Source organism: Chinchilla lanigera, unplaced genomic scaffold (assembly GCF_000276665.1).
Source record: "Chinchilla lanigera isolate Chin_1 unplaced genomic scaffold, ChiLan1.0 scaffold00073, whole genome shotgun sequence".
Lineage (NCBI taxonomy): Eukaryota > Metazoa > Chordata > Mammalia > Rodentia > Chinchillidae > Chinchilla > Chinchilla lanigera.
Genome location: NW_004955474.1, coordinates 12,412,779 through 12,428,345, shown reverse-complemented (window position 1 = coordinate 12,428,345; position 15,567 = coordinate 12,412,779). Strand labels below are relative to the sequence as shown.

The 15,567-nt window shown below is 47.0% G+C and overlaps 1 pseudogene; it reads left to right on the top strand.

Annotated features, from left to right (window-relative positions):
* The first annotated feature begins 2,712 nt into the window (after positions 1–2,712).
* LOC106146335 lies at positions 2,713–9,445 on the top strand (annotated as a pseudogene).
* Positions 9,446–15,567: the final 6,122 nt, after the last annotated feature.

Sequence of the window (15,567 nt, the reverse complement as noted above, 5' to 3'; positions counted from 1 at the left end):
CTGGGATGTGGGAAAAGAAAAGGGAAAGAAGGAGAAATTTTGTATGTATGTATATACAGGATAGTTAACATAGTTGATCTACTGTCTTCTATTTGTTTACTGAAAGAAACTGTCAGTGATTCCTTGAATGATCAATGTTGCATGTTTATCTGTTTTCATGAGGAACCACTTTGAAGATATCAATATATAATACAACAAGCATTGTTAATTTCCTACCACTTTGTTTGTGACTCTGTATTGTCTGTACTATTCTTTTGGTATTTTGTAAAAGGTTGTCTGTTAATGTTTTCTTCCTTTTATTTTTAAAGTAAAAATAAATAAATTTTTAAAAAAGAGCCTATCCTTCTTGCAGGGAATATGTTTGGCAACTTTTACAAAGATAACGTGGCTCAGCATATTTTGAGGTGTTTTTGCATCTTCTCATGTGTTCCACTGACCCACAGGCCTGTTTTTTGGCCAGTACAATGCTGTTTTTATTACTGTAGCTCTGTAGTATAATTTTAAGTTGGGTATTGTGGTGCCCCCTGCCTTGCCTTTGTTCCCAGAATTGCCTTTGCTATTTTAGGTCTCTTCTGGTTCCCAATGAATTTTAGGATTGTTTTCTCTAATTCTTGGAGATATGCTGTTGGGATTTTGGTTGGGATTGCATTAAATCTGTATAACAATGTTGGAAGTATGGCCATTTTCAGTATATTGGTTTTTCCTACTGAAGAGCAATGGGTAGCTTTCTCTTCTGCAGTATTCTGTTCAGTCTCCTTTTTGAGAGTTTTGCAGTTTTGAACATAGAGGTCTATTCCTTTGGATTGATTCCTAGTTTTCTCCTAACTTTGGATGCTATTGTGAAAGGTGTTGTTTCCTTAATTATCAGGGACCTATCCAAGATCCCCAACTGCCTGTTTGAGGAGTATGGCCCAGGATGCAGAAACACAGAAGCCAACTCAATAATTCATAAATGGGGACTGAGAGGTCAATCTCAGGATTGGCAAAGACAAAGACTCTCCAGCTTGTCACTATGTTACTAGCCAGTGCATGGGGAAGGGCAGGGTGCTCTTCCTGGAACAGAGTAGAAATAGTGATGGAATGGACAAGTTTATTGTCATAGGAGAAACCAGGAAGATCCATCCCCACACCTGGGCACCCGCCCTCCCGGTACTCTCGTCAGCAGGCCTCATCCTGCCCTGGGAGCACCACAGCCTCATTGACCATCAAGTCTCAGTGGTAACCAGGACAAAGCAGGTTTCTGCTAAAACCAGCTGACAAGGCAGGAAAGGAGGGCCTCCCCAGATTCTCTGGTCAATTTAGAATTCACAGTCCCCAACACATAACTTCTCTCTCAGTGAGTCTGTTATTTGTGCACCAGAAGGCAATATATTTTTGAGTGTTGACTTTGTGTCCAACTATGCTACTGAATTTGGTCATTAGATCTAGAAGCCTTTGGTGGAGTTTTAGGGTGTTCTATGTAAAGTATCGTGTCACCCACACAAAGGAGAATTCTTCCTTTGCTATCCTTATCCTTTTTATTCCTTTGTATTGTCTAATAACTCTAGCTAATATTTCCAGAAATATATTGAATAAGAGTGGTGATAGTAGACATCCTTGTCTTGTTCCTGATTTTAGAATGAAAGCTTTGTAGTTTTGACCATTTAATATGGTGTTGGCTGTTGTTTTATCATAGATGGCTTTTATCAGATTGAGAGAAAGTCTATCCCAATTTTCTGTAAGGTGTTTATCATGAATGGCTATTGGACTTTTTTTGTTTGTTTGTTTGTTTGTTTGTTTTTTTCTCCGGTACCGGGAACCGAACTCATGACCTTGCGCTTGCCAGGCAGGCGCTTTTGCCGCTGAGCTAAATCCCCAGCCCCATGGCTATTGGACTTTGTCAAATGCTTTTTCTGCATCTATTGAGATTTCTTTCTAAATATGTTATAGAAGTCAGCAGTGAATCTGTCAAGGCCTGGACTTATCTTCTTTGGCAGGTTTAATTAATTTTCAAGTTCATTGACTGCTGTTGGGGTACTTAGAATTTTTATATCTTCTTGACTGAGCTTGAGAAATTCATATATATCCAGGAATCTGTCCATTTCTTCTGCTTTTTCCATCTTATTAGAATACAAGTACTCCAAGTAGGCATAGATGATCTGGATTTCTGCAGCAACTGTTGTGATCCTTCTCTTTGCATCCCTAATTGCATGGATTTCAGTCATTGTTTTCCTTGTTTTGGTAAGGATGATTAAGAGTTGGTTAATTTTATGTAATTTTTCCAAGAACATACTCTTCAGTTCATTGTTTGTATTGCTTTCTTAGTCTCCATCACATTAACTTCTGCTCCATTCTTAATAATTTCCTCCCTCATATGAGCTTTGGGCTTGATTGGCTCTTCTTTTTCTAGAATTTTTGTTTTTGGGGACAGTCTTCCTAAGTTGTCCAGCCTGGCCTCAAACTCACAATCCTCCTGCCTCAGCCTCCTCAGTCACTGGAATTACAGGCCACATGAGCAGGGCTGGTAAAGCTGTAGTTTCTTGATGGATAGGCTGGAGATAATAAGAGTGTGTACCAAATAGCATTGTGAAGAAAGAATAAATGAATGTAATGACTGGCTGAGAAAGGAGGGGTAAGGAGAAATGGCAATTGGGGCTTAGATCCCAGGGCTGTGCAGCTGAGACCACAGCAGTTTATGCTACAGAGGCTCGCACGACACCCTCTGCTGTGCCTATGGGTTTGAGAGAGGGCCCGATCCACAGGCTGAGCATCACCCTCTGCTACAGCACCCGACTGTTCACTTCCTCCACTTTCCCAGACATGCACGGGGAGCGGGACCTGCTGCTGAGGTTCGTGTTGCCAGCACTGCAGGCCCGAGCCGCCACCCACAGCATCAGGCTTCACCGCATCGACCTGCGCTGGGGCGTCCCCGAAGAGGAGACCCGAAAGAACAGGTGCGGGCAGGAGGGCCAGGTCAGGGAAGAGGGCTTCCAGGGGCGGAACCCAGGTGGGCAGAGCCGGGACTGCAGCAACCGATGAGGGTTAGGGCAGGGAGTTGTTCTTGGTGCCAACACGAGCGGCCTGCCTTCTCTCTGCTGTGTAATCCCACGCCCTGTCACTCTGCTTGTGTGCCTGTGTTCCCTGCCCAGAGCCCCTGTGACCCCTACGTGTCGCTGTAACCATGCCTACAGACAGCTGGAGGTGTGCCTTGGGGAGGTGGAGAACTCACAGCTGTTCGTGGGGATTCTGGGCTCCGGCTATGGCTACGTTCCCCCCAACTACAACCTTCCTGACCATCCTCACTTCCTCTGGGTAAGGCAGCTGAGCGTGGAGCGGGGGCTGGGCAGGAACCTGGGGGTGGGGCACAGCTTGTCAGGAGCCCGGGCTCTGCACAGGCCTGTGCTCCGCACTGGGAGTGCAGTGCAGGCAAAGGACTCTGCAAGTGAGCAAGGTTTCCGTGAGGAGGCTCCTCTGAGGGGCGGGTCTGTGGGGTTTCGCCATCCAGCAGATCTGAGTTCTAAGGTCCCTTCTGTTGTTTGTAAGTGTCGTGGGAAGCAGTTCCACATAACCTATCCTCAGTTTCCCCACATATTAAAGAGAAGGAAGAACATCTATATTTAGGGCCATGATAAAAATTACAAATCAGTTTCAGAAATTTCAGTACATGTCATGCATTCAATGTTAGCTGTTAGCTCTGTTTCACAGCTTGGGTTTGGATGCAGGGAGGAACTCTGCCGATGCGAAGGGGTGCTGAGGCCCTGGGGGTCATGAGGGAAGGAGTCGTGGGACCTAGGACTGGACCTGCAGTCTCTGCCCTTTCCCTGAAGGCCCAGCAGTACCCGCCGGGCCACTCTGTGACAGAGATGGAGGTGATGCAGTTCCTGAATCGGGATCAAGGCCTGAAGCCCTCTGCCCATGTCCTCATCTACCTCCAGGATTCCAGTTTCCTCAGGTGCCTCCCGTTGCACCCAGGGCCAGGTTTCCCTCCCCACCAGCCAGGCAGGCTCAGGTGTGACATTTAGTATGGGAGAGGTGGGCTAACTCCTCTGAGAGAGAAGCAGGACTCAGAACACGTGCCTTTACAGCCCACATCAGCCTAGGGGCTAAGCCTAGACCCTGCTTCAGTTTCAGGAAGTCACAGGCGTATCTGATGGTTGGTGGTGGGAGGCAGGGGTCTGAGTCTAGCCTCATTCCTGCGGTATCTGTGGTGGTCAGCTCTGTGCCAGATACCTGGAGACCTGACTTCATTCCTGAGCCTGAGGAGGCTGCCCAGCAGATGTCAGAACTGAAGAGTTACCTCAGCAGACAGGAAGAGATCACCTGTTGAAGGTGAGCTTGGGGAGGCGGGCAGCTCCAGGTATGTGGCGCGGGGAGCCAGGCCCACTCTGACTCCGTGTGCTTGCTTTGCCCGCAGATACTCCTGTGAATGGGGGTGCACAGCAGCTGGCCGGCCCTACGCCAGGGGGCTAGAGGAGTTTGGGCAGTTGGTTCTCCAGGATGTGTGGAGTATGATCCAGAGGCTCTACCTAGAGGTGAGCAGAAGTGCTGATGGCCAGAGCAGTGCAGAGGGGAACCGGGAGACTCCTGGGTGGGGATTCTGTCCATCAGGAGCGAGGAAAGCTGAGTAGTCGCCGCCCTGTGTACCCTCAGCCTGGGCCCGAGCTGGAGCGGCCAGTGCCCATCCTGGAGGATGACTTGGTGCAGGCCGCCTTTCAGGAGCTACGGAGCCCACCCAGTCCTGCCCGGCTGCAGCTGCTTAGAGACACAGTGCGGCAGCTGACACTGCCCCATGAGAAGCTGAGCGTCGTGACTGGGCAGTCGGGACAGGGCAAGACCACCTTCCTGGTATGAGTCCCAGGGGCAACACACCGGGGTTGGAGGGGAAGGGTGCTGGGTAGCTAGGGAGGTGGGCACGGGAGCTGTGCATGTAATGAAATGTCACCGTGTTTTTGCTCCTGTCCCATGCAGGCATCCCTTTTGTCAGCCCTGCGGGCTCCTGATGGGGTCAAGGTAGTGCCCTCAGTCTTCTTCCACTTCTCAGGAGCCCGCCCTGACCAGGGTGTTGCCCTCAACCTGCTCAGATGCCTGTATGCCTATCTGTGTAAACAAGTGCACAGAGCGAGTGCCCTCCCCAGCAGGTAGTGGTGCGTAGGAGCCCATCCGTCAGCCCCAGTCCCAGCCCCAGTTGCTGCAGCTCTCTGTCCCCCTGACGCCAGCTGCCTTTCCCCATACAGTGGCCTGGTGTGGGAACTTCAACAGAAGCTGCTGCCCACATGCGCTGAGACCCTGCACCCTGGCCAAACCCTGGTGCTGATCATCGATGGGGCTGACAAGATGGTGAACCAGAACGGGCAGCTGACCTCAGATTGGATCCCAGTGTCCCTTCTGTGGGTGAGTGTGAGAAGGAAGTTGGGGTGCGGCAAGGAAGGGGGAAGGAGGAGTGCCCTAGGGAGAAGAGGGTCTCTCTCATGTGGTTTCTTCCCTTTGCCCCGCCTTCTGCTCCTTGGCCCCCAAACCACAGTGGGTACACCTGGTGCTGAGTATGTCTAGTGACTCTGGCCCTGAGGAGACCCTTGAGCGGAGCCAAGGTGCCCACCTGGTGGCCCTCAGGCCTCTGGAACCATCTGCCCAGGCCCAGCTGGTGAGGGAGGAGCTAGCGCTATATGGGAAATGGCTGGAGGAGTCACCTTCCAACAACCAGGTTGGGCCTGGGCCGGGGCTGGTGGGTTTGTGGGCGGCTCTGGGGGCTGGGGGGACATGTGGTGCTGAAGCTGTGCCCTGTCCTGCATGGGCTGCTGCTTTGTTTTCACAAGCATTTTTGACCGGAGAAGTTGTTAATAAGAATGCCTCACCGGCACCCATAGAGGAGGCTGGACAAGTGAACCGCTTACTGTGGCGCAGGCTGCACCACCTGACAGGGGCTGCGAGAAAAGGGGAGGGATGCTGTACCCAAAGTGCCACCACCGGCTGTCGCCTGATGAGACTGTCAGAGGAGCTGCGTGCAGTGAGCTTGGTGCTGGGACAGAGGCCGGCTGCGGCGGGTGCCCCGGTCCCCACGCTGAGTCCTGTGCACCTCACCAGATGCAGCTGCTGCTGGTGAAGCGGGCGTCAGGCCTGCCACTCTACCTGCGCCTGGTCACCGATCACCTGAGGCTCTTCACGCTCTGTGAGCAGGTCGGTCGCTCCGCATCTGCCAAGTCCTGACCCACTTCCCCTGCTCCGTCCCGCTCCTTGGGCTCCGTACCTCATTCCCATCTCCCAGCTTTGCCACCTGTGATCGCCCATTCCCCATCTTGGCGTCACCTGCGCCTACTTCTCTCCACCTGTCTCTCTTCCCCCTGTTGTGCTGCTGCTCCCTTCCCTGCCCAAGCTGCTGCTGCCCCTTCCCTCCCCATGAAGCCTGGGCTCCTTCCCCTGCCAGGTGTCTGAGAATTTGTGCCCTGCCTGCCACTGTGCCCCGCTGCTGCAGCAAATCCTGAGCACCCTGGAGCAGGAGCACAGCCACAGTGTCCTTCCCCAAGCCACAATGTCCTTCGCCATCCTGGAAGTCACACACAGTGATCAGTGGTTGGGGCAGGATGGAGGCGGAGGTTCTCAGGGCTTGGGTGCCTTGATTCAGCTGGGATCTCCCCCAGCAGGGCGAGGCGGGACCAGGTGTCTTGGGTGACGTAGCACTGTATGATTTGGGTTGGGCCTCAGAGAGCCTGGGTTGTGAGGTCTGACTGTGGAGCAGCTGCATGCAGTGCTCAGTGCGTGGCAGAATCTGCCCAAGAGGGCTGAGAGCTGGGAAGACGCGGTGGCTGCTGCGAACAGTGGAGAGCCCTACCCCATGGGCCCGTTTGCCTACCTTGTGCAGAGCCTGCGCAGGTACAGGGCCCCGCCCGGCTCCCACTGCCCACAGCACTGTGCCTTTCGTCTTTGAGCCCAGACCTTTGCTCGTCTCCCCTTCTCTGGGGTCACTCCAACAGCCACCTCCCAGCCCCATGTCAGATGTGACTCCGGTTGCCCCATCCTACCCGAGGCAAGAATGAGGCCAACATCGAGCCAGGGTGCTCCCTGACTGGCCTCTGTCCTCTCCTCCCGGCTCCTCTGTCCAATTCTCCTGGGCACAGTTTGCTAGGGGAGGGCCCTCGGGAGCGCCCTGATGCCCGCCTCCGCCTCCCGGATGGGACCTTGAAGACAGCAGCCAGGCGTCGCTATGGGAAGAGGCGAGGGCTGGAGAACACAGCACATGTCCTTACTGCAGGTGAGAGCAGACCAGTCAGCTGGGCACTAGGTCTGGGGCTTTGTTTTCACCTAGGGGGCAGAACCACCCACAGGTGCCCCTATCTGCTGGCCCCAACCCGTGCCATTTCAGGGGGTGGAAGTCCCTGCTGTAGCCCAAGGGATGTGAGCTTCAGCATGCTGCAGGGCTGAGCCTTCTCAGTGTCTGGTTTTGGTGGGGTGTTTGTTTGTTTGTTGTTTTGAGACAGGGTCTTGCTATGTAGTCCAGGCTGGCCTTGAAGTCCCTGTGAAGCCCAGGCTGCCATCAAACTTGTGGTGATCCTCCTGTCTGTGCCTGGAAATGCTGGATTATGGATGTGTGCCACTAAGCCTGGCACTCGGTTCCTTTCTTACAGCTCTGCTCTGGAAGACATGCAACCCGATGCCTGAGGCTCCTTCTGACGTTGTCCGCCACAGGCCCTGGGAGACCCGCCTTACCACCTGGTCAGCCCCCAGATCCCACAGACACCTTTCCCAAGCAACTTCATGGCGATTCTTACTCGTTTGTTTTTGTGATACTAGGGATTTCGCCCAGGCCCTGCACTGGGGTGCATACCCAGCCCTGTTTTTATTTTGAGACAGTCTCACTGAGTCCCTAAGTTGCTCAGGCTGGGCTCGAACTTGCCATCCTCGTGCCTCAGCCTCCCAGAGTGCTGGGATTACCAGCGTGAGCCACCACACCTGGTTTCTTGGGCTATTCTTAGACCTCTCTCCCCTGCCCACTACTGCTATGACCACAGCCATTTCCCTCCCTCCCGAGCTCCCTTCCCCTTTTCCCTTTCTGTTCCCCTGTCCTCCTTGAGGTCCTCTGTCCCACAAGTGGATCCATGTCCCAGCTGCAGAGGTGGGCTCTGGGAGTGGACGGCACCTCCTCCCATTGGCTCCTCACCACCTCTTCCCACCACTAATGAGAACCCCCGACCTCCCCAGCTCCAGAGCGGGAACTGTGCCCTTCGGGCAAAGTTACTCAGCCACGTGGTGGCTGCACACCTGGACATGGGCCTGCTCCCCCAGCTCTTGGAGGCGCATGCCCTCTATGGTGAGACAGGCCCCTGGATGGCTTCTTTGAGGCACCAGCTCCTAAGTGTGCTCCCAAAAACCCTACTGGGTGGGAGGAGGAGCAGGAAAAACCAGCCAGATTTCTCCCCCAATTTGAACATGCCAGGAGGGTGTTCTGACTTCAATCAGTGGGCAGAAAAATCATCTAGGAAATGTGTTCAAATTGCAGATGCTGAGAGCCCTAGATTCTGCTTCCCTTGGTTGGCAAGGGACCAAAGCCTTCCACTGCTTTGCACAAGTGTTTCTCACGTGGGCCACACAAGCACATTTGGAGCCTGTTTCAGATTCATCAGATGCTTGTATGTGGTCTCTGGGCCACAGGGTCTGGCCGGCTCCCCAGTAACTCTGTGCCTCTCTCTCTTTCTAGCTTTTTCAGTCCCTGAGGAGGAACAAGAGTTCCCTGAAGCTGATGTTGCAGTGTTCCGCACCTTCCTGAGGCAGCAGGTCCCAGTTCTCAGTCGCTACTCGCTACTTCTACGCCAGCAGGCGGCCAACCAGCCTGTAGACTCACCTGTCTGCTGCTAGGCCCTGCTGCTCTCCCAGTGAGGGCTTCTCCCATGAAGGGTGCGATGGCTCAATAAGCTCCAGAGAGTGCGGGCTCAGCAGAGATGAGACCTGTCACTGCAGGCCCTGGAAACTCGACCGCAGAAGGGCTGTGGCCCTTCTGAAACCAGAAAGAAAGGACGGATCCCAGTTACCGTGGCGAGGGGAACTCCAGCAGACGGGCAGAAGTAGATTTCCAGTTGCTTTCTTCTAACTGCTTCTCTTTTCCTGCTCTTCCTGCAGCTGCAGCCAGTCTCTGGCAATTCCCTCCTCTCCCACTGCCATAGCCTTCTCTCCTAATGGACAGAGAGCAGCTGTGGGCACTGCCAGCAGGACAGTGTACCTTTTGGACCTGAGAACCTGGCAGGTAGGACACTCTAGACAGGGCAGACGTTACCTGCAGAAAACCCTCAGCCCCTCACAGCTGGGCACACAATGATCTCCCTGCTTGCTTCAGCAGCTTGACCCTTTTCACTTCACATCTGAGGGTTTGGTCAGAAAAGAAAATCCCACAGCCGGTTGCACAGTGGTAATTCCAGCACTCCGTAAAGCTGCAGCAGGACCAAAAGAGCGCAGCCTCCAAAACCTGGCAACTTACTGAGATCTTGTCTCACAAATAAAAATAAAAAGGCCTGGGCAAGTAGCTCAATGCAAAGGCTGAAAATAAAAACCCAAACAGCCAATATTTACCACCCAGAGTTTTACCACCCAAACTGGAATGGGAGCTCTACTTCATGCAGAGGGCTGGAAAAATTCAATGTATACCAATAGTGAACCTGAAATATTGAGTAAACACTTAGTCACCTAGAGCTTGAAAATATGAGCTCTTTTTCTATTAATAGTTCAAAGCTATTAAAAAAACTTTGAAAACAAAATGCCTTTGGAAATACAATATACCAGTGTTTCCAGAAAATCCAAGTGGCTATTAAAGAGACGAACTGGTGTAGAGTTGATGCTGTTAACATAATTTTTATCACTTGTCCTAGAAGTCTCTCAGTTTATCAAACAAATCCAAGCCCCCTTGAATTTACTTTGCAGCTACAGTTGTAATTGTTTTTTCTATTTTATCACTGAGTAGAGATTTTGTACTTGGAAAAGAAACACATGACATTTTTGAATGCTTCATTTATTTATTCCAGTCTATTCTTTAAATAAACACAATACATTTCTTTTCTATTATATCAAAGTATAAGATTTCAAAGATGTGAAAAATACCACTGCAGGTTTCACTTTGAATTCCCATGATAAGTGCCCTATTTTATGTTGGCATCTCTCCTTTGAAAATTACTAAGCAAATTCCCCTTCTGGGTATTTTCCCAGAAGATCTAAAAACATCGTATCACAGCGATATATGTGCACCTATGTTCATAGCAGCACAATTTGTAACAGCTAAAGTGTGGAAGCAAGCCAAATGTCCATCCACCGAGGATTGGATAAGAAAAATGTGGTACTTTTATATAATGGAGTATTACTAAGCTATAAAAAAGATAAACTTGAGACCTTCATAGGAAAATGGTCACAACTAGAGACTATACTCATAAGTGAAATAAATCAGACCTGCATGTGTAAGCACCACATTGTCTCATTAGTGTAAAACCTGAGTTCATTTAAACTCAGAGGTATGATAGACATTGTGAAATCATAGGAAGACACTCAAGAGTAAAGGACAACTGGGATGTGGGAAAAGAGAAGGGAAAGAAGGAGGAATTTTGTATGTATGTACATACAGGATAGTTAACATGGTTGTTCTACTGTCTTCTATTTCTTTGCTGAAAGAAACTGTCAATGAGTCTTTGATTGATCAATATTGCATGTCTCTGTTTTCATGAGAAACCACTTTGAAGATATCAATATGTAATACAACAAGCATTGTTAATTTCCTACCACTTTGTTTGTAACTCTGTATTGTCTGTACTGTTCTTTTGCTATTTTGTAAAAGGTTGTCTGACTGTTAGTTTTCCTCCTTTTATTTTTAAAATAAAAAAAAAAGAAAATGACTAAGCAAAATACCTCCAAAGTCTATATATAATGTGTGAAAAGAGAAGGGAAAGAAGGAGAAATTTTGTATGTATGTACATACAGGATAGTTAACATAGTTGTTCTACTGTCTTCTATTTCTTTGCTGAAAGAAAGTGTCAATGAGTCCTTGATTGATCAATATTGTATGTCTCTGTTTTCATGAGAAACCACTTTGAAGATACCAATATGTAATACAACAAGCATTGTTAATTTCCTACCACTTTGTTTGTAACTCTGTATTGTTTGTACTGTTCTTCTGCTGTTTTGTAAAAGGTTGTCTATTAATGTTTTCCTCCTTTTATTTTTAAAATAAAAAGTCTATCTATAAACCAAAGTAGTTTGGGGGCCAATACCCTTTATATCACCAAAATTTCTAGTATAATACATTCCATACAAGTGACAAATTATATTTTTAAAGTATGTTGGGGCATATGCGCTTGTTTTTAATAATAAAAATAGTACAGAATAATAAACACAGAAACCAGTAATCTCACTGTTATCATTATCAAGTAGTCTTAAATACTTTACACAATTTTATGGGCTATATTTTTATATGCAACAGATTCTGTTTACACCAGCTTCACCATAAGTATGTAATATGTTTAGTTATGACTCACTATGTGTTATGAAGTCTTCAGCTTCATTACAATCTTACAGGATCACTGTTTTGAGGTTTTTTTCATATTTTTATAAGAGCATATTTGCAGTACATTATGTTTGCGTTCATCAGGGGGAGTTGGTACATGCAGGTAACATGCCTTCACTCTTTTTTCATCCCGTTCCCCTCCCTGTTCTCATCCCTCCATTTCTTGGCTGCTGCTTCTTTATAAATGCCCTGTCTCCCTTTTCTTATATCTATATTTTATTATGGCGTATATCAGCTTTTTCACATAAGAGAAACCTTGTGATATTGAAGCTTGTGTGTCTGATTTATTTCACTTAAAATTATGGTCTCAGCCAAGTGTGTGAGTGCTCCAAGGGCTGCTGGTCCCGTGGTTCGAATCTGTGCTTTACTCACACCACCACTGTTCCCAGCTGAAACTCGTGGAGAGAGCCAGGTATTTCCCATCTACTTCCTGAGGGCAGAGCGGGTGACCCAAGACCCCGCCACCATTACAGACTGAGTCTCTGCCTTCCCTACACCCATAGCAGACAGGAGGTCCTCACTCAGTAACCCAAGGGACTTCTCTAGCTGGGGGTGGTGTGTGTAGCCTCTCCTTGCGCGTGCCCTGTGCTGAGTGAGTGACTGCATCAAGAGCTGCTGGTGCCGCGGTTCGAGTCCATGTTTTACTTGCGCCCGGACCCCCTAGGGAGTCAAAAGCACCGGCAGTCTGTGATTGCTACACATCTGGCCTGCATCTGCTTCCTGTATGTGTCCTGAACGGACTGGAGCCACAGAATCAGGTGGTTCACAAACTGTCGACACTGTAGTTTATGTCTGGATTTTTGCCTGTACCCTGAAATGCCTGGGGACATAGGTCCACTGAACCGGGATTGTCACACCCCTGCAACCCAAGTCTGGGCTGTGCACGTGCCCTGAAATGCAAGAGGATGCTGGATCAGGTGGTTGGCCATCAGCTGATACCAAGGCCCATGTCTAAGAGCTGGGATAACTAGATAGAAAACAACAACTGCCAGAAAACTTGAGACTACATAGTGCTTCTCAGAGGTCACTCACAGGCAAACCTGACCAACAGGAAAACTAGGGACAATAGCCTTTGCTGTGCAGCTACTAAAGAGGGAAACTGAGCTTTCAGAATCCAGAAGCAAACACAACAAAAGGACTAAAACACAATTCCAAAACTCCACCCCGCTCAGAACAACTCCAGGACACATCCACATAGGAGAACTTGGTAAACACATGCCTGAAATAGCTGAAATGTTTGCAATGGAAGTAAAGAAACAACTCCATAAGGCCATAGAAGAGATGAGATTGGAAATAATCTCTCAGGCAAAAAAGGAAATGACAATAATAATGAAGGAACTGCTCAAAAAGTCTGAAGAAGAAACATATAAGAAAATAGAAAAACAAAGGCAAGGGAGAGAAGCATTAAATGAAAAATACAGAAAGGATGTACAATGTATGAACCAGATTCAAAGAGACTTTCAGGAAAACAAAGCAGCCATTGAAAGCTACCTCTTGAATGAAGCTGAAGACAGAATCTCAGACTTTGAAGACAACATGGCAGCTAGCAACCATGAAAGAAAGGATCTTGTAAAATCAACAAGGATCCAGGAAAAAGCAAGTCAACAGCTGCAAGATGAGGCAAAGAGGAATAATGCAGGACTTATAGGAGTCAATGAAACAGCAGGAGGCAACACAACTGACATAAACAGAGTATTTGCAGAAACAAGAGCAGAAAACTTCCCAAATATGGAAACAGAATCTGATATACAGATACAGATAAATGACACATATAGAACTCCAAAAACCACAACCAAAATAAAACTGCACCAAGACATAATAGTCAAGTTCCCAGATCTCCAGCAAAAGAACAGAATATTAAAAGCTGCTGGAGAAAAGAAACAGATGGCAGACTTCTCAGCACAAACCATCCAATCGAGAAGAGCTTGGAGCAAAGCATTACAGGTCTTGAGACAGAACAGCTTCCAACCAAGACTGATATACCCTGCCAAACTATCCCTCAAATTCAACAGAGAAATAAAATATTTTCATGACAAAGAACAATTGAAGAACTTCATGAGTGCCAAGCCAGCATTACAAAGAGTACTAAAAGATATTCTAGAAAAAGAAAAATCTGACAGCAATTTCAAGAACAACAGTAGGAATGTCAACAAGAGCAAGCCAAGTAAACAGGTAGAAAAAGTAGGACACCAATGCAAGTAAATAACATGACAATGATAAATCAATACATATCGGTTATAACTATAAATGTAAATGCCCTCAATTCTCTAGTCAAAAGAAACAGACTGACAGAGTGGATTAAAAAATAAAACCCAATGATATGCTGTGTAAGGAAACACATTTCACTCAAAAGGAAATACATAGACTGAAAGTCAAAGGATGGAAAACAATTCTCCATGCAACAGGAACCCAGAAAAAAGCAGGGGTAGCTATTCTGGTTGCAGACAATGTAAACTTCAAACCGACAACAATCAAAAGAGATAAAGAAAGTCACTACATACTAGGCAGAGGAAAACTGCAAGAGGAAGACAAAGCAATCATAAACATGTGCACCAAATATGGGAGCTCCAAATGATATAAGACAAATCTTAACAGGCATGAAAACCCATATAATTAAGAACACTATTGTAACAGGGGACCTCAATACCCCATTGACACAAAGAGAAAGATCAACTGGGTAAAAAATCAGCAAGGAAATAACAGATCTGAACCAAAGATGTGAACACATGGAATTAGTAGATATATACAGAATGTTCCACCCCACAACATCAGAATACACATTTTTCTCAGCAGCACATGGGTCTTTCTCTAAAATAGACCACAACCTAGCACACAGAGCATACCTTCCAAAATGCAAAAGAACTGAAATTATCCTGTGCATGTTATCTGACCATAATGCAATGAAATTGGAAATTAATGACAGAACGAACTCCAAAAACTCCATAAACACCTGGAAATTAAACAACAGCCTCCTGAACAAACAAATGGGTCACAGAACAAATTAAAGAGGAAATTAAAAAATAAGTACAAACAAGTGAAAATGTAAATACAACTTATCGGAATCTATGGGATGCAATGAAAACAGTCCTCAGAGGGAAATACATAGCAGCAAATTCACACATAAAGAAAACAGAAAGAGAACAAATAAGTAGCCTAATGCTACATCTTAAACTTTCAGAAAAAGAAGAATAAGTCACACCCAAAGCTCAAAGAAGGGAAGAGATTATAAAGATTAGGGCACAAATTAATGCAAATGAGACAAAGAAAACCCTCCAAAAAATAAATGAATCAAAGAGCTGGTTCTTTGAAAGAATCAATAAAATTGATAAACCCCTAGCCAAACTTATCAAGAAAAGGAAGGAAAGAACTCAGATTCATGCAGTAAGGAATGAAAAGGATGAAATTACTACAGATTCCACAGAAAGTCAGGAAATCATTAATACCTACTTTGAAAATCTTTACTTCCACAGGATAGAAAACTCAGAAGAAATGGACAGATTCCTAGATATGTATGCATTACCAAGGTTGACTGAAAAACACATCAAATTCCTGAACAACCCAATATCAATTAATGAGATGAAAGCGTGATTAAAAACCTACCCACAAAGAAAAGCCCAGGCCCTGATGGATTCACAGCAGAACCTTACAAGAAATTCAGAGAAGATTTTATACCAACCCTCCTCAAACTCCTCAATGAAATTGAAAAGGAAGCAATTCTCCCTAGCTCATTTCTGGAAGCAAGCATCATACTGATACCAAACCACAGAAAGACCCAATCAAGAAAGAGAACTACAGACCAATCTCCCTCATGAATATAGATGCAAAGATACTCAATAAGATACTAGCAAATAGAATGCAACAAATTATCAAGAAAATCATACATCGCGACCAAGTCAGATTCATTCCAGGAATGCAGGCTTGGTTCAATATTTGCAAATCTATAAATGTTATACACCATATCAATGGAGCCAAAGACAAAAACCACATGATCATCTCAATAGATGCAGAAAAAGCTTTCAACAAGGTTCAACATGCATTTATGATAAAAACTCTACAGA